This window comes from Equus asinus, chromosome 21 (assembly GCF_041296235.1).
Source record: "Equus asinus isolate D_3611 breed Donkey chromosome 21, EquAss-T2T_v2, whole genome shotgun sequence".
Lineage (NCBI taxonomy): Eukaryota > Metazoa > Chordata > Mammalia > Perissodactyla > Equidae > Equus > Equus asinus.
In genome coordinates, this window is record NC_091810.1 from 70,302,188 (window position 1) to 70,326,462 (window position 24,275).

Consider the following 24,275-nt stretch of genomic DNA (forward strand, 5'->3'; position numbering starts at 1 on the left):
TGATTTACATACAGCTTGCAAAAATGTGCTAGTAAATGCAACCTGTTCTAAACAAACCCTCTAAACAAGCCTTGCCAAAGGAGGCAGAGTGTATTTACCTTACAGTATGTTAGCGAGACCTAAAGTGGGAATATAGTGTGCGAGGGTCTGGGGAACAGGTCTTGTGAAGCCCTTCAGATCCCAGACTCCTGGGACAGATGTCACCAGAATTACATCTTCAAGCTAAGCATCAAATGCAAACAAACTAAAAAAGGGAAAGAAATTATGAGAAACACCAACATTCCCCTCATCCGGAAAAGCAACGCTGGTCACAAAGCTAAAGTTTAGGAGTTTTCATGATAAGCCAGACTCCTGTAGACATTAAAACTGCCAAGATTATAGAAAGTCCCCCAACCCCCCCACCAGCTGTCCTTGGGGTGTGTGTGTTTATGTGATGTGTGTGTTTGAGTGTGTACACCTGTGCACATCCTTTCTCCCTTCAGTTGAATGTACTGAGCCTCACTTCCTAGTTAACCTAACCCCAATTGGCCCTACTCTCTGATAGGGCTGCGGAGGAATTCCAGGGTGGAGAAAATGGTATTTCTATACCATTAAATGTCTGCTCCCCACCTGGCTGTCTTTTGGGTCCTCACTGCTAAGTGCTACAGCATGTATTTCCTAAGAACAAGGACAGTCTCTTTTATAAGCACAGTACAGTTATCAAAGCCAGGAAATTCAACTTTCATATAATGCTATTATCTAATTGGCATTCTGTATTCAAATTTTGTCAGTTGTCCAATAATGTCCTTGATAGCATTTTTTTCCCATTCAGGATCCATTCCACAATACCGTGTTGGATTTAGTTGCCATGTCTCTTCAGCCTCCTTTATTCTGAAACAGCTCCTCAGCCTTTCTTTGTGTTTCTTGACCTTGACCTTTTTGGAGGGTCTAGGCCAATTCTTTTATAGAATGTCTCTCAGCTTGGCTTTCTGATGTTTCCTCAATACTAGAAAGAGGTGGTGCATTTTCGGAAGGAATACCGCAGTAGTGATCTTGTGTCCTTCTCGGAGCATCATATCAGGAAACACATGATGTCAGTTTATTCCACTATTGGTGATGTTAGTTTTGATCGCTTAGTCAAGGTACTATTTTCCTCTTTGTTATTAGTATGTTATTTGGGAAGAAATGCCTTGAGACTAGGCAAATACCATTTTTCTCCTCACATTTTTACCCACTAGTTTTAACATCCTTTGATGGTTTTCTAACTCCATTGTTCCTTCCCTATTTATTAGTTGGCATTCTACTCTGAGGAAGAGCTTCCGCTTCTCCCCTGTTTATTTATTCATTTGCTTGTTTATATCACTGTGGACTTAGGGAGAAATCCTTGACCCTTAGATCTTGAACCTTCTGTGATCTCCTCCTTCTAGAATCACTGAGAACCAGCCGGAGTTCCTCATAGTGGTTTGGGGCTGCCTGAGGTGGGGCCGTGGGAGGGTGGACATGCAGAAAAGTTTTCCCAGCGATAGGGGTTTTGTAATTTTGTTTCCAAACCAAAGTCTTTATTTAACCTGGAAGTTTGGCTTTCTTTACTTGTACTCACAGGATGACTCTGTAATCCTTTCTTTGAGAGCAGAAACCCAGACAGAACACACCCTCGGTCCCCTCTCCCCTTCCATTCAGGCTCCCCTCTCTCCCCTCCAGTGTGTACTCTCAGTGGCCCACATGTCAGTTCCAAAGTCAGGAGTAAGTGTCTTACGCTAAGGACTGGAAGATGTTCCAAGGTGCTGAAAAATTTCACCTTCCCTTTATAGGCCAGAGAACCCAATGTGTAGGTCCTAGTGACTCTTTATGCCTCCTGTGCTTTCCCAAAGTAAACATGTTTCTGTCCAATTTGTGATTGCATCTGAAGATTCTTTTAAAACCCTCTATTTAGAAACTTCGGTTGAGAGCAGGACATAAGACTGCCGTATTGTAGGTGGCAAATTACTGAGAGATTGTTTTTAAAAAATTAGCAGAGTTTAGCAGGGATTTAGGTAGCTTTGTTGCCAAAGTCTCAGTATTTGCAATTTGCTATATGGACTTGCTTTATTAAATTTTATTTTATTTTAATTAAGAGATAAGCAAACTTCTTAATTGATTAAGTGGCTTGCTATTAACTAGGCTTTATAGGAGTTTTTCCTTTTTTTTTTTTTTACCATATGGAATTATCTATCAAATATGTAAAGTCAGAGAAATAATTGATAAAACAGATTCACTTTTTCCCTCCCTGCTTCTGCCAGTACAACAATGAGCTGTTGGTGGTATAGCGAATTGACAGACATGGTTCAGCAAAGTGACAAAGTAACTCAAAACCACATGAAAAATCAAGATGCTTCAGCATGTCTGATGTGCCTGGTAAACTAATTGTGACTATCCTATGGTCCTGGCTTGAATAGGGCAGCCTCATTTCTTTATACTGCCTTCATTTCCTTTTCAAATAGCTATAGAGATTACTCTATTGCTCATTTTTGCCTTTAGCCAGCTGGGTGACATTAGTGCTATAGGACTGGGGAGTTATGCCAAGGGAATTCGTAAGTGTGTATGACATTTACGTTAACCGTGTGGGCTTCCAGCTAGGCCATCTAAACCTTTAATGTTATTTATAAACTACGGTTTTAAATTAGTGCGCACAACTCACATGAAAAATGCGTATATAAGAAAAAGAGTTTTTTTAAAAGTTGGTCTCCCTTCATGCAAATATATCCAGATGGTAAGACCCGTCTTTCACTTTTCCTTTGCATAAGATTCACCGATGCATCCAGTCTGCCTGTTCTCCCAGTGGTTAGAAATTTAGCCCCTGAAGTTGTCATTGAAGACAAAATGGACAAAGTTTCTGGATATTTATGAATCAATGAATGAACAAACTAGAATTTATTAAAAAATGCATCATTACATTTTTTACAATAGCTTTTATTTATCTAGTTGTAAAAGCCATCTATGCCTATGGTGGAAATTTTGGGAAAAAAAGAAAAGAATAAAGAAGACATTTAATATTCACTCTTGATTTCACTAGCCAGTATCTGTAGCTCCTCCTAACATTTTAGAGTGTTTCTTTCCAATCTGTTTCTATGCATATGTAATGTATATATGCTTTTAAAAATGGCTGAATTCATAGCTTGTATGTATAGTTTTTCATCCTGCTTTTTACATTTAACATTTTATTGTGGTTATTTCTCACATTGTGATTTGTGAGTACTAGTTTTAATGGCTGCACGTTACTTTTTAAAAGTATTCCCCCCAGTTTGAAACTTATAGGCTGCTTCTGATTTCATCCTACTAAGGCAAATACTTCTTTGCATGTAAATCTTAGTCTGCATTTTTGGTTATTTCCTTGAGCGCATCCATGCTCTCTTAGAGCTAAAGCAGAGACAAAGCTTAGGATTCATTACCTAGGGGAAAAGTGCTCCATTTCAGCCCTGTTAAATTCCTTGTCTTTTCTTATTTTTGCTACAAGAGTGATCCGTCAAGTTCACATCCCTCTTTAGCCCACAACCTTGTCCTCGCAAGGACTGCATTACCAAATTGGACCATGGTGCTTGGCACAAAACATGTTTTCTTTTCTTGGGGTGTGGAAGATAAGGCAGGATGGCACCTTGCCCAAAGTGATCCAAGACCTTTTTGTAGGGAAAGGGAAAGTTTTGTTCGATAGGACCTGAGAGAGTGTTTCAAAATAAAAGTTTTATTAAGGTGAAATTTGTTCCTGTGTTAGAAAGATAAGGTTTATTCTCACATGCCTGGGCTAGTTCCTTCCAACATGTTTTCTAGCTCTTCCTGTAGACACACAATTTCAATGACCTGAGAAAGACTTTACACCCTGAAAAGAGAGATAAAAGAAACTCAAGACCATGAACACCATTATCACAGCGATGCCCATAGATGCTCACATCATTCTTCATTGTCAATTGCAGAATCCTTTATCCCTCTTTCAAAAAGTGTCTTTGTGTTTCTAAGAATGAGCTGGCTGTCTCTCTCCCAGCTATGGGAAATGCAAGAGAACTTCGTGGAAAGCGAGTATATATGGTTCTCTGTAAGGTTAGAGGTGAGCGCCCGTCACTTAGTCACAGTCACCATCTGCTCTCGTGTGCACTGGTGCTGCAGACATTGTTACAGTGGTGGCACAGGAAGTGTCTCTCTTATAGGTACTGAGCTTCCTGTACCCAGAGAAGTGTGACCAGGTGCCCTGGGAATATATTTCTTCTCCTGGCTCTGCTCTGACTATATGACTTTGAAAGCATCTTTTTAAGGACCTGTTCTGGAAAACATTATGACAACTTATAAAGAAACATACACTATACTAAGTTAATATAAATTAAAGACAAAATGCAAGAAGGCAAATGAAAATAAGGATAGATAATAACAAGTTGGAGATTAGGCTAATATGCAAAACATATACCATTATTCATTCAATGACTTTATATTGAATGCCTAACATTTGCCAGGAACTCTGGGACACGTTTTTCAAACTTAGTTGCAACACATTAATGGTCCATGAAACTTCATAGTGAGTGACTCCCATTTTTAATGGAACAGGATGTGAAAGCTAGAACATAATAGAAAGGAAAATATCAGAGAACATTGCAGAAAGTAAAGGTATTATTTACTAAAATGTATGTTTCAAATTTATGTGTGTATTTGTGTACTCATTCCATATTTGTAAGGTTTTTGCCTCCTCTTTTTTTTCTTGATTCATCTGATTACAGGCTTATAGGTTTTATTAGTATTTTCAAAGAAGAAATTTTTGGCTTGAGTTATTTTCTCTATTGCATCTGTGCTTTCCATATCGTTAATTTCTAATTATTATTTTCTTCTTTCCACTTTCAATGACTTTAATTTGGTATTATTTTTATGACTTCTTGAGGTAGATACTTAAGTCATTGATTTTCAGGCTTTGTTCTTTTCTAATAGACGCATGTAAGTATATAAATTTCCCTCCAATCCCACTTTTAGCTACATCTCACACACTTTGATATGTCATGTTTTCTTCATATTTCAGTTCATAATACTGTCTAATTTTCATTGTGCTTTGACCTTGACCCATGTGGTAATTAGAAATATATTGCTTAATTTCAAACATTTGTGTATTTTTTAGTTACCTTTTTATTATTGATTTCTAGCTTAATTCCACTGTGGTTAGAGAGGATCTTCTATATGATTTTTTTTTTTTTTTTGATTCACTCCCTGACTCACCCAGAGCAACTTCCAGTCCTGCAAGCTCCACTTCATGGTGAGTGCCCTACACAGTAACAAGCTGTAAAGGCTTGTAGCCTTGGAGCAATAGGCTATGCCATATAGCCTGGGTGTGTAGTAGGCTATGCCATCTAGGTGTGTGTAAGTTCACTCAGTGATGTCCACACAATAACGAAATCACCTAATGACACATTTCTCAGAAAGTGTCCCCAGCGTAAAGTGATACATGACTGTAGTAAACAATTAGTGACTGCATCAAAAGCCTGAAGTTTTCCACATTCTTTTACTTAGCATTTCTGCTTCTCAGAATTTATCTTAAATAAATGCTTATGGCTATACACACAGCTTTTGTGACAAAGATGTTCCTGTGGTGTTGTCTATAATGGCAAAAGCTCAAAGGAATGTGAAAGCCTAAAATGCTACTGTATACTACTGTGGACTTTATGAACACTGTACACTTAGGCTACACTAAATTTATTAAAGAATGTATTTTTGTTTCTTCAATAACAAATTAACCTTGGCTTACTGTAACTTTTTTACTTTATAAACTTTTTAATTTTTTTAACTTTTGGACTCTCTTGTAATAGCCCTTAGCTTAAAACACAAACACATTGTACAGCTATACAAAAGTATTTCCTTTCTTCATATCCTTATTCTCTAAGTTTTTTCTATTTTTAAAATTATTTATTCCTTATTTATTTTTGCTTTTTAAACTTTTTTGTTAAAAGCTAAGACACAGGGCCAGCCCGGTGGTATAGTGGTTAAATTCTCATGCTCTGCTTTGGCAGCCTGGGGTTCATGGGTTTGGCTCCCCAGTGCCGACATGCACACCTCTCACCAAGCCGTGCTGTGGCAGCATCCCACATACAAAATGAGAAAGGTTAGCACAGATGTTAGCTCAGCAACAATCTTCCAGGAGCAAAAAGAGGGCGATTAGCAACAGATGTTAGCTCAGGGCCAATCTTCACCAAAAAAAAAAAAAAAACAAAACAAAACTAAGACACAAACATACACATTAGCCTAGGCCAACACAGGGTCAGCAGCATCAATATCACTGTCTTCCACCTCCACATCTTGTCCCACTGGAAGATCTTCAGGGACAATAACACACATGGAGCTGTCATCTCCTATGATCACAATGCCGTCTTCTGAAATACCTCCTGAAGGACCTGCCTGAGGTTCTTCTTAAGAAGGTGTCCTTCTTTTCAGAAGTATGTCCACAGTAGTTTGCTTGATTTGGTTTTTTTTCATCATAGATTTGATTGTAAGAAGATAATGCACCATAAACATTCCTCTCTATTACTGAAAACCTTTTGATGTTAGGGTTCATGTTTTCAAACTTTCTAAGGAGCTTGTTGAGGTCTGTGAAAGCTTCTACTAAACCCTTCACTGTGACTTTTCTTGGAGGGATCTTCTTCCTTCTCTCTTCCTGCAGTTTCCTTTCCTCTTGCCATAACTTTATGATGGCTATGACGTTATGATAGCTATGATGTCACTAGGTGATAGGAATTTTTCAGCTCCATTATAATCTTGTGGGACCACCATCAAAGATGTGGTCCGTCATTGACTGAAATCTCGGTATGCAGCTCATGACTATAGTTGGATGGGTAGGGATGTGGGGGAGGGTACACAGTAAACGAATGAATGTCAAAGCGAATGAATGTCAAAGTAGTCAAATGTAAGAAAGAATATTCCAGCACCAGAGCCCTGGCCAGAAAGCCTCCAAAGGATGTCTGATATGATGATTCTGTAGTATCTGTTTATTTTTTTCCTTTTAGAAAGAGAGAATGGATTTTAATTTTTTTAATAAGTAGATTTCTTTTGGGAGATACCACTGAATTTGGAGATATATACCCTATTATTGTTGGTTTTTACTGTTAATTATGTTGTTCCAAGTCCAATTGTGTTCACACCAGTCAAAAGGATCCTTACAAAGTTCGTTCTGGTATATAATCTGGATTGACAACCTCAACGCCCAGATTCTGTGATTGCCCCTTCATGGGTAGTGCTTTCCTTGCCATGCTTTGTCTGGAGCTCCTCCCAGGGTGGTTCTCGGAGTCATGAATGCCATCTTTGTTTAAAGGGGCAGGAAGGAGAATAATCTAACTCTAACAAGAGAGAAACAGTAAACTGATCCTGTGTTTCCATTGCTGTTGGAAAAAGAACAGTAAATGACAGCAAAATTGAATAGCTGGATACTTGCACGGTATAAATTACCCAGCGGAAGAGATGTGTTGAGAAGCAGAGTGAGGATTTGATCTCTGCCTTTCAGTTTTCAGTCATTGTCAACCACGAAGTACAAAAGTTGGCTCAGCAAACCTTGGCTTCATCCAGGATCCTAGGGAGAGAGCCAAGAGATTTGTTTCCCCTGCTAAGTTGCTCAGGATTGGGCTTTTGTGGATATGTTTACATTGGTGAATAAAGCCAGAGTACTTAGTCATTTTGCTACAGTAGTGTTTTTCAAACTGTGGGTTGTGCCCTATTATTGGGTAATGAAATTAATTTAGCAAGTCATTACTAACTTTTCTTTCATGAAATAGTATATAAAATAGAATAAAATAGGGTAGAGTTGAATGGAATGGAAAACATCCAAGTGCATCCCATGAGTGAGAATCTTATTTCATGGAACTTTTGTTTTAGGAAGGTATACCTATATCTATGTATATGTGTTACAGATTAAACTATAATTTTTATTGTGGGTCATTGTCAAATAACTATTGCTAGTAATTTTTTATATTAGAATTTTTTTTTCATTTTTCTGGCAATATTTTTGTATGTAAACCATTTCCAAAAAGTTATTTCTTTGGAATTGAACGGATTAAACCTTGAGTTTTGGGGTTGAGGTGAACAGGGAAAGTCCTCATATTGCTAGGAATAGTAATTATTTTCTTGCTGATCAAAACTCCAAGTAGAAAAAAATGGGGCTTATCTGAAGCTGTCTTTTTTATGGTTCTGTAGAAACTCTGATAATGACATCTCTTTTCAAATGGAAAACACCCCAAGGTTAGAAAATCGCCATAGTGGCATTCAAATACCAAACCGTGGGTCCCCATGCTTTAACAGGAAGATGGCTCATAGTGATACTATATACCTACTTGCCTGTAATTGGAGTTAAGAATTTACCAAACACTGAAGTCACTAGTAGTTGGTTGTGATGACATGTGCTGATTTTAAAACTTTACTATGATAATTTGATAATAGAATAAATTTTCAAGTGTGCAAAGTTTTTTCCCCCAATTCAATTTAATTCAGATCTATATTAATTGCTTTGAGTTAACATTAAGTGGACTCATGAACGTGAGTGAGATCTAGCTAGTGGTCCAATTGTATATAAGTAAGTTTCCCATACATGGGAAATTTGCATGTAAGTACCTATATACAGATCATATTAGTATATAATACATTCCGCCAAATATAGCCATTCATTGGTACTTCATCCTTATGAAGCTAAAGTAAATAAATATAAATAAAAATAGTCACTCTAGAAAAAGTCAGTGACTGCCTGGGGTGCTATTTGAGAAGGATTTGGGGTTGTGTTTGGCCTCAGCAGTAAGGAAAGGTTGCTTTTGATTAGTCATATCTGTGATGAACATGGGGAGAGGACAGTGGTGATATATATGCCACATGTTTATCTTGGAACTTTTCAATTTAGTAAATCGTTATGGTATCTTGGAAGCATGAGTTGCTTCCTCCATTTTATAGGGGGAGGGAGAGAAATATCAGATGGATGTAGCCCAAATTTAAACCTTTCCAGAGTTAAACCTTTCAGTATTTCTTGCTCTTGTTTTATTTCCATTTACATTCATCTAGATTATTTGTCTAGATGCTGCCTCATAAGTGCTTATGTCTGCTTACTCCTTCCCATTCCCATTGCCACTGTTACATTTTTGATCTTCGTTAAAAGAACTATTATAGGGGCTTTCTAGATCACTTGCCTGCTTCTGGCTTCAATTTTTGGTAGGGACAGCGGTCATGGGTTCCATTGAAAACCATGGGAAAGCTATGTACCATCTCTCAGAAAACAGAATGCTTACACAAACTCCTGTCAATTTGTTCAAGGAGGCTGTGAATTCCCTGAGGTCTACACTTAGTTAAAAACTCCTAGTCTAGTTTTCTCCCTCCAATCCATCCCTCAGATTTCTATCAGAGTAATATTCCTAATACGCAATTTGGATCATATTACTCTCTGCTCAGAACCATTTCATTTCCCATTGCCTTTGGAACATAAGTCCCGTTTGCTTGGATTGGCATCCAAACTCTTCCAAGCTCTCAACTTGTAGTCTCACTGCTCCTTCATCGCCCCTGCTCCCCGCTCCCAAATACACAACCTTCTAACCAAACCAGAATACTTGCTATTCCCCCCCTGTTTCCTGTTCCCACAGTTGCTGCTACCTGAACATCCTTTCCTCCTATTTAGGCCCTTTCTAATCTTCAAGTCCAGGGTCTGTTCTGATTCTCAGTTATTTTTGTGGATGTAGCTCTCAGCACTGAGTAAGACCTCCTATAACAGCTTTCACATCGTGGTGGTATATTTACCCGTTTGCCCTCAGTTCACTTCCTTGCCCTTCCCTTGTGTTACTGAGAGGCTGCCCCCTAAGGGTTGTGCTGTCCAGGTTCCTGAGTCAGTTGGCTTCCATGTGGGTTCAGCCATTGGAAAGCCCTGGAGGAAGAACAGAAGACTGAAGGAAGGGAGAGGCCAGGATATTTCTTGCCCACACTCTGCCTCAGACAGGAGCTCTGATGGCAGCTGTGTCTCCTCTAGGGCTTCAGCTCCTACTAGAGAGGCCCTGTGAACTTGCAGCTGCTTCTGGGTGACCCTGGTCCCAGGGCTCCAATATCAACGCTTGCATTCTTTGTCCCTATAGTTCAGGGATTCCTGCAATTACTGAGTTCCTGGCTGCCTCATTCTTCCCTATTTGCCTTCATATCTTTCCCTTCACCTATGTAATCAATTCCCTGGATTATAGTCTTCTGTTTAAATACGAGACCAGTTTTTATTTTTCTGGTTGAACCTTGACTGATACAGCTGGCATTTGGTAGATATTTGCTGAATTTTATTGATTAATTTTAGGCCATCTTCTGGGTGGGCACCTCTTTTTGGAGTGAGCCAGGGGTAGGTCCTATATCAGTTATTGAGTGCACAGTAGCATTATATGATTTGTTACCTGAATAGTAAGAAATTACCTCAAAACTCAACGATTTGAAACAATGGTATTTGTAAGTTCACAAGTCTGAGAGTTGGCTGGCTGCTTCTTCCACTTCCAGCTGGGCCTACTCATGCATCTGTGGCCATCTGTAGGTCAGCTAAATGGCTCTGCTCATCTTGCCTGGTCTCTCTCATACGTATGGGGCTTTGGCTGGTCTAGGCTGATCTAGGACGGCCTTGGCAGAGACGACAGACATGACTCAACTCCACTCCATGTTTCTCAACTATGACAGCCTAGCCCAGTCATGTTCTCATGGCAAGAGAAAATACATTAACAAGAACTTTTTCAGATTTCTACATGCAGCATACCTGCTAACATTCTATTGACCAAAGCAAGTGTGGCCAAAACCAGAATCAAAGGGGACAGGAAAATAGACTCAACCTCTTTAGTCAGAGGAACTACAAAGTTACTTGGCAAAAGGGTAGGTCCGGGGAGGGGTGAAGAATGTAGGCCATTAATGCAATGTAATAAGTCTATCTCAGGCTCCATAAAATTTGATGAGAGAGCTGAGACTAAAAAGATACATAGATAAATAGACAGGTAGATAGATAGATAGATGACATTATTTTTTTTGCCGTAATATTAACCCTTTTAAAATGAAAACTTTATAATAAAATACACATTATGTATTTGCTAGTTTTTCTGTACAGTTCATTTGTACATAGCTACTGACTGAAAAAAAATAAACCAAGTAAAGACCCATTTATAAATAACATATTAATAAACCAAGTTAAAGGGACTTTATTTATCCTTTAACCTTCAATTTGCATTAATTGGGAGCAGTCATGGCAAATTGTGCCAACTTCACCTCGGGTCAAATGGCTTAACAAAATGAACTGTTTCATGCCCAGAAATAAATGTATTCCAAATATAAATATGAATCAGTTACAAAACAGATTCTTTTGAAAGTACAAAATAGCCGCACTGTTAATATATTTGTGCCCCAATTAAAAATGTGTAAAGAACACACATTCTGGACTAAAGTTGTCCCAGGGAGTGATTCTCATTTTTGCTTTGAATCTCACGTGAACAAACTGGGCAGCGTCCTCTGAGCCATGAGCGAATTCACAGCTCCCTGTTTTCTAAAAAGGAGAAGAATTAAAAATGGGTGTGTTTAAGTTGGAAGGGTCTGGGGCTTGACCCTGCTGCTTTAAATTTCCTTCATCCCTAGAAAATCGCTTCACATCTGTCTCTTTCGAGTACTCTAATTTGGTTTGGTCTTGGTTTGAGGCGCGCCATGAAAGAGATGCTGTCTGTTTGCATTATTGCAGAATTCGGGAGCCACCTCAGGGACATGGCTTTTCGATTTTCTTCTCTGCAGCTTTATCTTCAAAACCTGAGCCTGTTCTCAGTAATTCAGAAGGAGGCCCATAACATCTTACTGCCTGGGTGAGAATCCGGGCTAGCCTCGTCTTCCCTGTTTGACTTTGGGCGAAATTTTAAACCTTTCTGTGCCTCTCCTTTCCTCATCTGAAAATGCAGTTATTAATAATGCCTGTCTCATATGATCATGGTGAGGATTAAGTTAAGTGAAATTAGATGAAAGAATTAGCATCACTCAGCCCAAAAAACATGCTTAATAAGTGTTATGTATAAAAATGCTTATTATTATTACTTGTGACGTGAGAATTTTTAGGTTTTCACTGAGTAAGGTTCACACATAGTCTTCAAAGTCTAAATCAGAATTATACCCTCAAAAAATAAATCAAAGTCCAATATAATTTTCGTACAAAAGGCACTGTTTGGATCCAGCGCCATGGCCAAGTGGTTAAGTTTGCACACTCCGCTTCCATGGCCTGGGGATCACCGGTACAGATCCTGTGCGGGGACCTACACACTGCTCATCAAGCCATGCTGTGACAGCATCCCACATAGAAGAACTAGAATGACTTACAACTAGGATACACAACTATGTACTTGGATTTGGGGAGAAAAATAAAAGAGGAAGAATGGCAACAAATGTTATTGCAGGGCCAATCTTCCTCACAAAAAAGAAATAAAAAGCATACCTCAAACCTCAAAAGGCACTGTTTGTTTTAGATATTAATGTCAAAAGTAGTGATATGTATTTACTCATATTTGCCAAAAAGCCACAACAACAGTTACAAACACAGACTTCTTCCTGGCCTTGTCAATTTAGCCTTTGAGAACGCTTTTAGAATATGCTTCTTAAATGTCTCGGTCTTCAGCCTCATACTGTCAGTTTCTGATTGTTTAGCAAACAGTGAGTTGATATTGATGGCTTGCAATTTGAAGACTTATGACAAGACTAGTGTAGAGAGACGTTGAAGGAAATAGATAAATACAACCCCAAAGTCTACCTTAATGTTATTTTTAAAGGGAGGAAAATTAATAATAAGTAGATCAATTTTTAACAAACATATTTTGCCTTCCAACACGTTATGCATCAATTCTGCATAGAGTCATAGGATAGAAGAGCCACTGTTAAAACAAGACAAGGTAGCAGCTTGAGAAGCTCAGAGTCGAGTCACAGAGAAGAACCACAGAGAAAATTCGCACGTACACACATGCAGCTACACACCCACACATAACCAACAATCACTTTAATGATATAACAAGTGCTTTTCTGGAGCCACAAACATTGGGTCAGGTGGAAAGACAATGACTAAGCATGTATTTGTTCAGTGTGGCAGTCAGAGGGGATGTGCTGTCACTGATCACCATGCGTAGCTCTCACATACATAATGTTGAGTCAAAAATGTAGAATGACAGATACCCATACATAGATTCATATCATATAGGTAAATTAAAAATGCACAAACACTGTGTCTTGTCCTGGATACACATATGATGTGTAAATGTAAAAAAAGTGGACTGGAAAGATACAAACAAATTCGTGGTCTGGCTTTGGTGTGGGATTGTCAAGGAGATTATGTCTATGCTCTTTTTTTTAATTAAAAAAGTTATCATTTTGATACAGCAGACATGACAGATGTTATCAGTGGTCCATCCTGCGTAGCAAGAACCCAGACGTTTTTTCTACCCACCTGTGCTTTTCTATGATTTCTAAGTACCCCACGTCAAGAACAATAAAAATTGCAGAACCACAGTTAGTTGAAAGGCAGCTTCTCGCTTGTGCAGACAGAAACTTGGGGACATCGTCTGCTGCGCAAGCAGATGCCACAGTCTGTTTGGCCGTCTCTTTCATCTGCTTATAACTGTGCAAAGTATCCCCAATATAGTCCCACTTAACATAACCTAGACAGCCCCATGGCTTTATGCTCAGAGGCCTACCCTGATGAATAACCTGTCATTTCACCACAGGGCACAGCTGAAGCTTTTGTTTAAGACCCATCCCAGGAACTGTCCTCTGAGACCCAGCTGTACCCGCCTTAGCACAGACTTTCTAAGTTGTGTAAGATTCACATTTGCCTTTTAGTCATCTTCCCGGCTGGGATTTCAAAACTCCTGAATACTGTGCACAGAAAAGCAGGTCTTTGGGATCCGCCAACGTTGCCCCATACCTATAATGTGTATTACTGTCCTTATGTTCAAGTCTCTTTCTCTGAAACCATCTCCCCTTTGGAACAAGATTTTATCTAAGGCTATTTGCATTTATTCAAAATCAGACACAGCTCGGAACCCAGACCCTATTTAAACATAGAAAGAAGAGCAGTTGCAGATTAAGCAAATGTTGGGGAACTTTAAAAAAAAAAAAAAAACACTTGTATTTATCTTCTTCTGTTTCCTTTTTTTCCAGATCTGCGGTTTCCCTCCCATGGCCGTCCTGCGTGGGTGCCAAGTTCCACACGTGATTTAATGGATCAGAAGGTCAGATCTCAGGCTTGACTCGCCCGTTTGCAGCCTCGTGATCTTTATGATTAATTGTCACTTTTGAGCATTATGGGAATTACCTTCTAATTTGTGGCGTCGCTGCTGTGTTGTTATTTAATAAAACTAAGTTGTTGTTTAACATAGTTTTGAACTCTGCAGGTATTCAGGAGAAATATAGAACATTCAATGGGCTAAAAAAACATGATGGAGAAAAGGCATGCTCCAAATTCACTTGGGGGAAGAGTAATAAGAGGACAGGAGAGAAAGGAGCCGATATTTCATTGTTATGCGGGGAAATTGTGCTCCGTGAAGATCCAGCAGCCCTGTCCACGCTCCTTTCCTTTGAGAGCTAAACAAGGTGTAAGGAATTGGATCACCCATTGGTTAGAGCGAGTCGGCTAGGGCGTAAGCACCTGTGTAAGGAAGCTCTCCCTTCTTTACTGACAAGCCCTCTGAATTCTCCCTCCAGTCCCCAGATGTTTGGGAATATCCAGCAGCCTTTGGAACGCTAGGTCATAATTTGGAAGCCAGTTTGTTGACCTTATTATAACAACAGTTTCAGTTTGTCTCTCCAGTTAAGATTGTGTCAGCACTTTCCTTTCTGTGTTTATTATTTTTAGCAGTTTAAAAGCTAACTGTGGAAAAATGGCTTTCTGGCTGTAAGATGACGTTCCGGCTGGGCCAGGGTCTGGTGGAGTCTATAGAGGTGCTCGCTGGCTGTGGGAGTCAGGGCTTTTGAATGCTGCCTTTGTGCCTCCCCTTGCTCAGGGCCTCTGGCCTATTGTCTGGGCGCCTCAGTTGGGGTGGCGCTATCTGATTGTAACCAGTACTAATATTACAGTGCTCAGTGCCCAGGCCCTCCCTGGGGGCCCCCAGTCTGGCTGCTTCTGTCTCCCAGCCCTCTCTCCAGGGGACCAGTGACAGCTCTCATATCAGAAATCACTATTTGTAATTTATAGACTGTTCAAGGGAAAGGGATCAGTAAGGATTGTCTAGACCTGAGGTTCTCTAACATTTTTTTTTTTACAAAGAACCCTTTTCCTGAATGAAATCTTCCAGTGAACCCCAATTTGTAAGATGTGGAAAAGTCCAGCTGTTATGTTTGAAGACGAACAGGGTGCTGCAAACCCCGCTCTTCCGCCTCCTCTTCACTCACCCCCAATCAAGGAGACTTCTGAGGTCCCCTCATCCCTCCGAGGAAACCTCCAAATCCTCAGAATGCTTGCACACCGTTCTTACAGGGCAATCCCCTCCATTTACAGATAAGGAAATTAAGAGGTGATTTTTCTAGATGCTTAAAACATGAGGCATTAGACACTAAAGAGTACACACTGTATTAACCTATTTTTATATAGTTCTAGACAAGGTACAACTAATCTATAGTGATAGAAATCAAAATAGCGGTTACCTCAAGAAGAAGAGGGGATTGCCGGGGAAGAGGCACAAGGGAATTTTCTGGGGTGATGGAAATCTATATCCGACGTGTGGGCTACGTGGCTTTTGTCAAAACTCCTCTGTGCTTTTTCCTGTATGTAAATTATATCTCCATTAAAAAATGAAAAAAAGAGAGAAAGTAAAGCAAAAAAAATAAACCAGGCAATTAGTGAATGAAAACACTGATGAAATTCCTTAAAGCCACGTGGGCTGTTTATTGAGCCAGGTTTAAGGTCATGATGCAAAGTTTCAGAAGATAGACGGTGCTGCTCTTCTGACGCTTTCTTTGTTCAGTAATCACCAAAACCAGAAAAAAAGTTCCCAGAGAATTCCAGACAGTGGTACCACTGAATACCTTTGGGGGTCTTCTAGCCTATAATACAGCTGAAGAGTGATATGTGGGAGTTCTGGGAGTGGAAATCCTGGGACTATTCTTGATTCATGCATTGCTTTGACATGTACTACTGACAATGCTCAGGGAATTCTTCGTAATTTTTTAATTCTTTGCTCCGTTGTCTGAATGCTTTTCCATGACCTATAAAATGCAAGGTTTCTTCTCGCATATCTTAGCAGAATGGAACTTCTGGTGACTGAATTGGAAGTCAGGCCTCAAACAAACGTACAAAACAGGCTGGATTCAGGCCTTTTGCTTTTGGTGTGTGTCAAGTACTCTAATGATTGGCCTTGTACTTATATCCTTGCAATAAGGCATTTTGACCCTTTAAAAAAAATACTTTTATCCCCTTGAAATACTTTGAGCCAACTCAATTTAAATGTTTCTATTTGTGTGTTTTAGAAGTCCGGCGGTAACATGGAAAGTAATTATTTGGGTTGAAATGCCGCTGAGGACATAGGCCAGGGCAGATAGGACCCAGCGGCCAACTATGCCTTTTGGAGCTTGATAAGGAAACTGGGCTGGGAAGAGCAAGGAAAATGTTTTTGAAAAGGAAATGACAGTGTTAGAAAATGGTAAGAGAGAGTCACCTGGAGGTGGGTAGGACGAATTTGAAGGTTCTCAACTCTTCCGGCCTTTGAGACTATGTTACTTTTCTTCAGAAAGAACAAACTATTGCTTGAGTGATTTCCCAACAAAGGGCCAAAGGGCCAAAGCCTATTTAACTCACAAGATGGGTCCATATTAACAAAAAATAGTTCACTAATGAAATTATGGTAAAACCAGATTGTCCATAAAAAAGAACATTTTAAACAACCAGGACATTTTCTAACCACACATACCATGCTTTGTCTGCACATACGCAGATTTACTAATCAAATCAAATCTAATTTAGCAAGATTTTTAGCCAACCAATTTAGTTTGATGTGCATAAGAGCAGAAATGAAATTATACAATGTAAGAGTTTTGAGCCGAATTTGCTTTTTTGCAATTCTACACCTATTTGAAAGGAACTGTTTCTTCAAGTCATTAAGAGTCAACTCATCAAAATGGAAAGTACTAAGGCAGAAATTGGATGTTGTCTCCATTCCAGTGACGTGGCGCAAGTGATTCTCCTGAAGCCAATGTTCTTGAAATGTATGCATGTATGTATGTCTGTGCATTTATCTATCGGCACATGGTCTTAGGAAAATGCAATGTGTATATAGTCAGATTTCAGTTATTCATGAGAATGAGAGTAAAATGTCAATGATTGAAGTCCAATCTGTTGATATTTTTTCCCATTGACTTTTAAAAATCAGCAATCTGAACTTTTTCAACCACTAAACCACTTATAAGGGCTGTTAAAAAGTAGAAAAATATCCTAATTTGAGTTTTATCCCATTTTCCTTCTCTCAACTATTTTTCCTACTGGTGCTATTGGGCTAATAACAACTAAAAAACAGGATAAAAGAAAAATAGCAAACACTTTAATGTGCGTATTATTATAGTCTCAGTTTCCAGACAAAGAAACTGAGGGTAAAATTGTCAGGAGCGATGTCTAAAGATGACACCATCACAGTGGCAAGGCTGGCCTTGAACTCAGATCTTTCTGTCTGTAAGCCGGTCTTAAGAAGAGAAGCAGTGGGTTGAAACTAATCAACATATTACGTTGGCTAGATGGGAGAAATAGCTAAATTTGTGCAGAGAATAAACTACTATTTGGGGCCTGTCCATACCAGAAAACCATAAATAACAGTGACAAATACGCAAAAGTTTATTTTTCTCTCCAGGGCAGCAGGTAGGATGGTTCTATGACAATCAGGAACTCAGGCACCTTCTATCTGTCTGTATTTCTCTTCTTAACATGTAACTTTATCCTCAAAGCTGCCTCTTGGTTCAAGATGCCTGCTGGAGATCTAGCCATCACGTATAAATTCTAGGCAGCAGGAAAGATGAAGAGAGGTGGGTAAAAGGCACCTATTACCAGCTATATTTTTTCTTCTTTAGGAGGCCTCACCGGAATTCCTTACCCAGCAATTTCATCTACCAACTCCTAGTTGCAAAAGAAGCCAGAATGTGTGGCTGGTTACCTTGCCATCCAGAAATGAAATGAGATTTCATTATAAAGGAATATCATGGAGGCACCTAGCACACCTGGTCACAATTAGGCAGCTATTAGAGGCTCTTCAATTATGGAGAGAAAAGATCAGGGTGGTGCTTTAGAGGATGTGCTCTTGTAGCCAGCTGCATGATGGGTGGAAGGCGGAGCAATAAGATCTAGGTTTCAGCACTCCAGTTTACGGCCATGAGCTTTGTAGTAGGGAGGTAGCATCAGGGACAGGAGAGAAGAGATGAGTGTGACAGAATTTGTAAAGAACGAATTGACCAAGGAGAATGTATTCATTAATTAGTGGTGCAATTTAAAACTGTTTAAGCAAACACATACACACACACATGTGTGGGTGTGTGTATATGTATAAAAATACATTATATATGTATTACATATACATATGTACATTTACATATGTATATGTAAATAATTATTGTATATGTATATATTATATATATGTATCATTATATATGTATCAATATAGATATATGAATGGCATATATATATATATGAATGGCAACCCAGGAAAGACATTTAGCTAAACTTCTAGAAAGAGGATCTGGGTAAACAAAAAGCTTACACAGCGTTTTTCTATGTAGCAAATTGGCTGGGAATCTAATGATGCAGTCTATTGGCAATAGATAAACGATACATAGAGAAACACGTCCACACATGCAACACAAACAGCATAAAACATTCCTGGGGCTCCATACCACCAATAGCAATGATTTTCAAACTTTGGACATCCCTCAAAAAAGGAAAAAAGAAAACAAAAAAGTGGCTAAATTATAGACTTTTAAGGGGAAGGAGAGGAGTTGTAAAGATAACTAAGAAGTTATTGTGGGAGACCAAGTTAGAGGAAGCAGGAAAGTCAGGTTGGAGAAGGAAACCAGTTTTTCCTCCTTTCTTCTTTTCTTTCTTACCCCCCCTCCAGATTCCTTCTTTCTTTACTTTTTGGAGGAGGAGAACCATTAATTTGGTAACCATATTTTTCTAGACTGTTCAGTACAAGCTCCAAAATGAGAAAGAATTTAGCCCCCAAGTCATCATCACATCCCTCATGTTAAGGCAGCAGGAAATATCTTGCCATTTTGCAGATGACAAAACCAAAGCCCATCTGTGGTGCTGGTAGGATGGTGCTGGAGCCCCTGGCACAGCTGTTTTGGAACTCCTTGCATCCATGATATACAATACACCCACATATGCACACATCCCTTGTGCGTATAATCCACAGCAAAAATCACCAAGTATGGCAATACAACTTCCTTGGTACTGGTTGGTTGACATCTTTGGCTGCAAGGGAAAAACTATTTTTCATTTTAGCATTTAAAATCAGCTAACATTGAATAAGCATAACTTCATTTTCTGATTTTAATCTCCTCTGATTGCACTTCATAAATGACTAATGTGAGTCCTATTTTTTCCCATCACGTGTTGGAGAGGGGCAGGTTTGGTTGGGCATTGGCCACCTGCTGCTCCAAGTGTCTTCTCTGGAAGCCTGCTGAGGCAAGCCTTGTAATTTCTGCTGTAACGTCCTGGACAAAGTCTCTCATTAAAAATTAAATGCCTATAGACTTACATGGTAAAAGAATAAAAACATGCAGGGGAAAAAAAATCAACGTAAAATAGTGACTAGCTTGGCAAGAGAAAGGAGGGAGAAGAGATTGGGAGAGAGATCATTAGTTTCGTTATGTTTTATTTCTTATAAAAAGAGAGATGAAGCAAATCTGAATGGTGGGTCCATGAGTGCCTGTAAAATTGTTCAACATTATATCAGTTCCACACACGCAACATAATGATTCAGTATTTGTAGACGTTGCAAAATGATCACCACAATAAGTCTAGTTAACATCCGTCACCATACATAGTTACAAAATTTTTTTCTTGTGATGAGAGCTTTTACGATTTACTCTCTTAGCAACTTTCAAATATGCAATAGAGTATATTTAATTGTAGTCACCATGCTGTACATTACATCCCTTGACTTATTTATTTTATAACCAGAAGTTTGTACCTTTTGACTCACTTCACCCATCTCTTCCACCTCCCCAACTCCTGCCTTTGGCAACCACCAATCCGTTCTCTGTTTCTTTGAGCTTGGGGTTCTCTTGTTGTTGTTGTTGTTGTTGTTGTTTTAGATTCCACACGTAAGTGAAATCATATGGTATTTGTCTTTCTCTGTTTGACTTATTTCACTTAGCATCATGCCCCTGAGGTCCATCCATGTTGTCACAAATGGCAAGATTTCATTCTTTTTATGGCTGAATAATATTCCATTGTATATATATACCATGTCTTCTTTATGCATTCATCTATCAATGAACACTTGGGTTGTTTCCATACCTTGGCTATTGTAAATAATGCGGCAGTGAACATGGGAGTGCATATGTGAGGGGGTAATTTTGTTTTGTATACCGTTTGAATGTGTGCAATATTTCACAAATTAAAATTTAAATTAATTTTTTAATTCAGCAAATGCTCTTCATATAGGCAAAGTGATTTGAGCCCTTGAAATTCTTTACTCCACACATAACAATTTACTTAACATAATATATATGCTTCTGTCTTTGCATATGCCACTTCCTGTCTCTGCCCTCTTTACCTTTTCTGTTCCCCAGATAACTTCTCTTCACCTTGCCAGACTCAACTGTGGTATTGCATCCTCTTGGAAACCTTGTCTGACTCCCTGCGCCTAATTCATATCTGAGTTTGTAGGTCCTGCTCATCTCTCAAAGAACATAGTGCATATTTGTATCATGGCATGTATTACACTGTTGTGTAAATGTTGGTTTGTTTCTCTAACTTCCAGGACTATCACTTCTGGCTGCAGTCCTCCAGTGGGCACCGTTTTTACAGTGTCCAACCTGCACAATTGTATGGGGCAGTCCTGCCTTCTCCCCACCAGAGAGAGACCATCTTTATACCCCTAAGCAGAATACCTACCCTAGTTCAAGTGCTGGAATAGAAACACATTTACAGAGCAAAAGCTTGTTTAATGAATGAAAAAGGGACTCCATGAAGAATTCTCTTTGACAAGTGGTTCTCAAAGTGTGGCCCCTGGACCAGCAGTATCTACATCACCTGGCCACTTGTTAAAATGCAGATTTTCAGGCCCCACCTTAGATCTACTAAATCAGAAACTCTGAAAGTGGAACCCCGTAAATTGTCTAACAAGCCCTCCAGATGATTCTGATGCATGCTTAACTTTAAGAAATACTTAGCCTGATCAAAACTAAGATCGAAGATTTCATCTTACCTCAGTTGAGTCTAGAAGGGTGAAGAGAAGTTATATGGGGAACAGGAAGGGTAGAGCGGGCAGAGAGGAAGTAGCATGTGCAAAGACTCAGAAGATGATGTGTGATTTGTCAGTAGATGGTTATGGATGGAGTAAAGAGTTCAGGCTGGCAGGACAAGAGAGCTGATGCTCAGGAGACAGATCATGGAAGTCTGTCTGAGGTGTTTGGATTTTAATCTGACAGCAGTAGGGAGCCATTTAAAAAATTTAAACGAAGTGGCAATTTGATCCAGTTTTATATTTTAGAAAGTGTCGTATGGCAAGGATGTGACAGATGGGGTGGAGGTGAGATTGGCCACCTTGGGCCAGGTACGCAGCTATTCATTAGCCTAGGTGTAAAACAATGAGAGCTGAACTAAGGCAGTTCCAGCGGGAATGTAGAGGATTGGATGGAGTAAAAAATTATTACAAAAATATAATTGACAAAATATAAGAATTGATAGAATGTAGGAAGCAAGAGGGAAGCCGTTAAGGATGACTCTCAGATGTGTATCTTAGGCAATGGATGTGTGTTGGTGCCATTCACTGAACGAAGACACAAGGAGGAGGAGATTTGGGAGCTGGAATAGGGGCTGGAGAAAGTGAGATGTTTATAGAACATTCTTATGGAGGCAACAAATGCCCACAGATATATCCTAGGCTGGAAACTTCAGTTTGGATGGTATCTAAGTGTTAATCATTTATATATCATTAGAAACAGTGCTGCAGAAAATATACATAAATTCTGTCTTACTATTTAATTATTTCCATAAGAGATATTTCTAGAATAAGTCTGTTAATACATATAGCCAAATTATTTTACAAATTATTTTTATTCTTTCATTAACATTGTAGAAGAGGGACAATCTCATCACATCTTCACTGACATTATTTCATCTTTACAAATTGGATATCCCAATAGTGAGGTTGCTCCGATGGATGGATACTATCTTGATTACTTGTAAGGTTGGACATCTTTCACTTTTTGTTGACCTTTATCCAAAGCTTATTCATTAATGTCATTCGCCCACTTTCTGTAGGATATTGATTTTTTTAACTGATTTTCAAGAACTCTTTTCCTCTATTAAGGATATTGTCTCTTTGCCCATCTCATGCTTTGCAAATATGGTTTTCCAATTTCTCATCTGTCTTTGCTCTGGCAGTAGGTGGCTGTGCCCTCTGCCTGGAACACCTTCAGGTATCCCCCGAGATACCTAGTGGACTCACTCCCTCCCCTCCTTGCAAGTCTTTATTCAAATCTTCTCTCTCACTGAGCTCTACCCTGACCATTCTATTTAATATTCAACCTCCAACAAGCACAGCCATTGGCACTTCTGATCTCCTCTCTTGGCTCTACTTTTCTTTTTCCCATAGAATTTTTCACCTTTTCATGTACAATATAATTTATTTATTTGTTAATTGTCAGTCTCTAGCCACTAGACTGTAGTCTTCTTGATAGCAAAGACATATGGACCTTTGTCATTTTGTATGTGTATATATATATATATATATATATATATATATATATATATCCCAAACACCTAGAACAACGCCTGGCACATAGTAGATACTTAATATCTGTTAAATGAATATTGATTGCTTTTCTATTTTTATCTATTGTCCTACAGTTTTAAATTTTAACTCATATAAATTTAGCAGTCTTCCCTTTGCAATTTCTTCCTTTATTTTCATGCTTAAATATTTTCCCCATGTAGAGATCAATTAAACATTCAGCTGTATTGATTTATTTTTTTTCTTTCACTCTCCTCCCTCCCCCACTTTGCCTCTGGTAACCTCCAGTTTATTCTCTGTGTCTACGTGTTTGTTTGTTTGTTCTTATTATTTTTATCTTCCACATATGAGTGAAATCATACAGTATTTGGCTTTTTTCCATCTGACTTATTTCGCTTAGCATAATGCCCTCAAAGTTCACCCATGTTGTCGCAAATGGCAAGATTTCATCTTTTTTATGGCTGAGTTGTATTCTGTTGGATACATGTACCACATCTTCTTTATCCATTCATCTGTTGATGGACACTTAGGTTGTTTCCAAGTCTTGGCTTTTGTGAATAATGATGCAATGAATACAGGGGTGCATAGATCTTTTCGAATTAGTGTTTTTGTGTTCTTTGGATAAATACCCAGAAGTGGAATAACTGAATCATATGGTAGTTCTATTCTTAATTTTTTAAGAAATCTCCATACTATTCTGCATAGTGGCTGTACCAGTTTGCATTCCCACCAGCAGTGTCTGAGGGATCCCTTTTCTCCACATCCTCTTCAACACGTTATTCCTTGTCTTTTTAATAATAGCCTCTGACAGGCATGAAGAAATATCTCATTGTAGTTTTGATTTGCATTTCCCTAATAATTAGTGATGTTTAACATCTTTTCATGTGCCTGTTTGCCATCTGTGTATCTTCTTTGGAAAAATGTCTGTTCAGATCCTTTGCCCATTTTCTAGTTGAGTTTTTTGGTTTTTGTTGTTGTTGAGTTTATGAGTTCTTTATATATTTTGGCTATTAACCCCTTATCAGATATATGATTTGCAAATATTTTTCTCCTAATTATTAGGTTGTCTTTCCACTTTGCTGATGGTTTCCTTTGCTGCACAGAAGTTGTTAGTTTGGTGTAGTCCCATTTGTTTACTTTTTCTTTTGTTTTGCTTGCCTGGGGAGACATGATATTCAAAAAGATACTGCTAAGACTGATGTCCAAGAGCGTACTACCTATGTTTTCTTCTAGGAGTTTTATAGTTCAGGTCTTACATTCGAGTCTTGAATCCATTTTGAGTTGATTTTTGTGTGTGGTGTAAGAAAATAGTCTACTTTCATTTTTTTGTGTGTTGCTTGTCTAGTTTTCCCAACACCATTT

At 38.8% G+C, this 24,275-nt stretch overlaps 1 protein-coding gene across 11 annotated transcripts in view; it reads left to right on the forward strand.

The window, feature by feature from the left end:
- The window catches only part of THRB (thyroid hormone receptor beta), a 361,115-nt gene that overhangs the window by 131,602 nt on the left and 205,238 nt on the right, over positions 1-24,275 (forward strand). For all 11 annotated transcript variants that reach the window (XM_044755477.2, XM_070492841.1, XM_014829844.3 and 8 more), the window contains exon 2: positions 14,134-14,204. The gene's annotated coding sequence lies outside the window, so the exon portion shown is untranslated. The remainder of the gene's footprint in view (positions 1-14,133; positions 14,205-24,275) is intronic.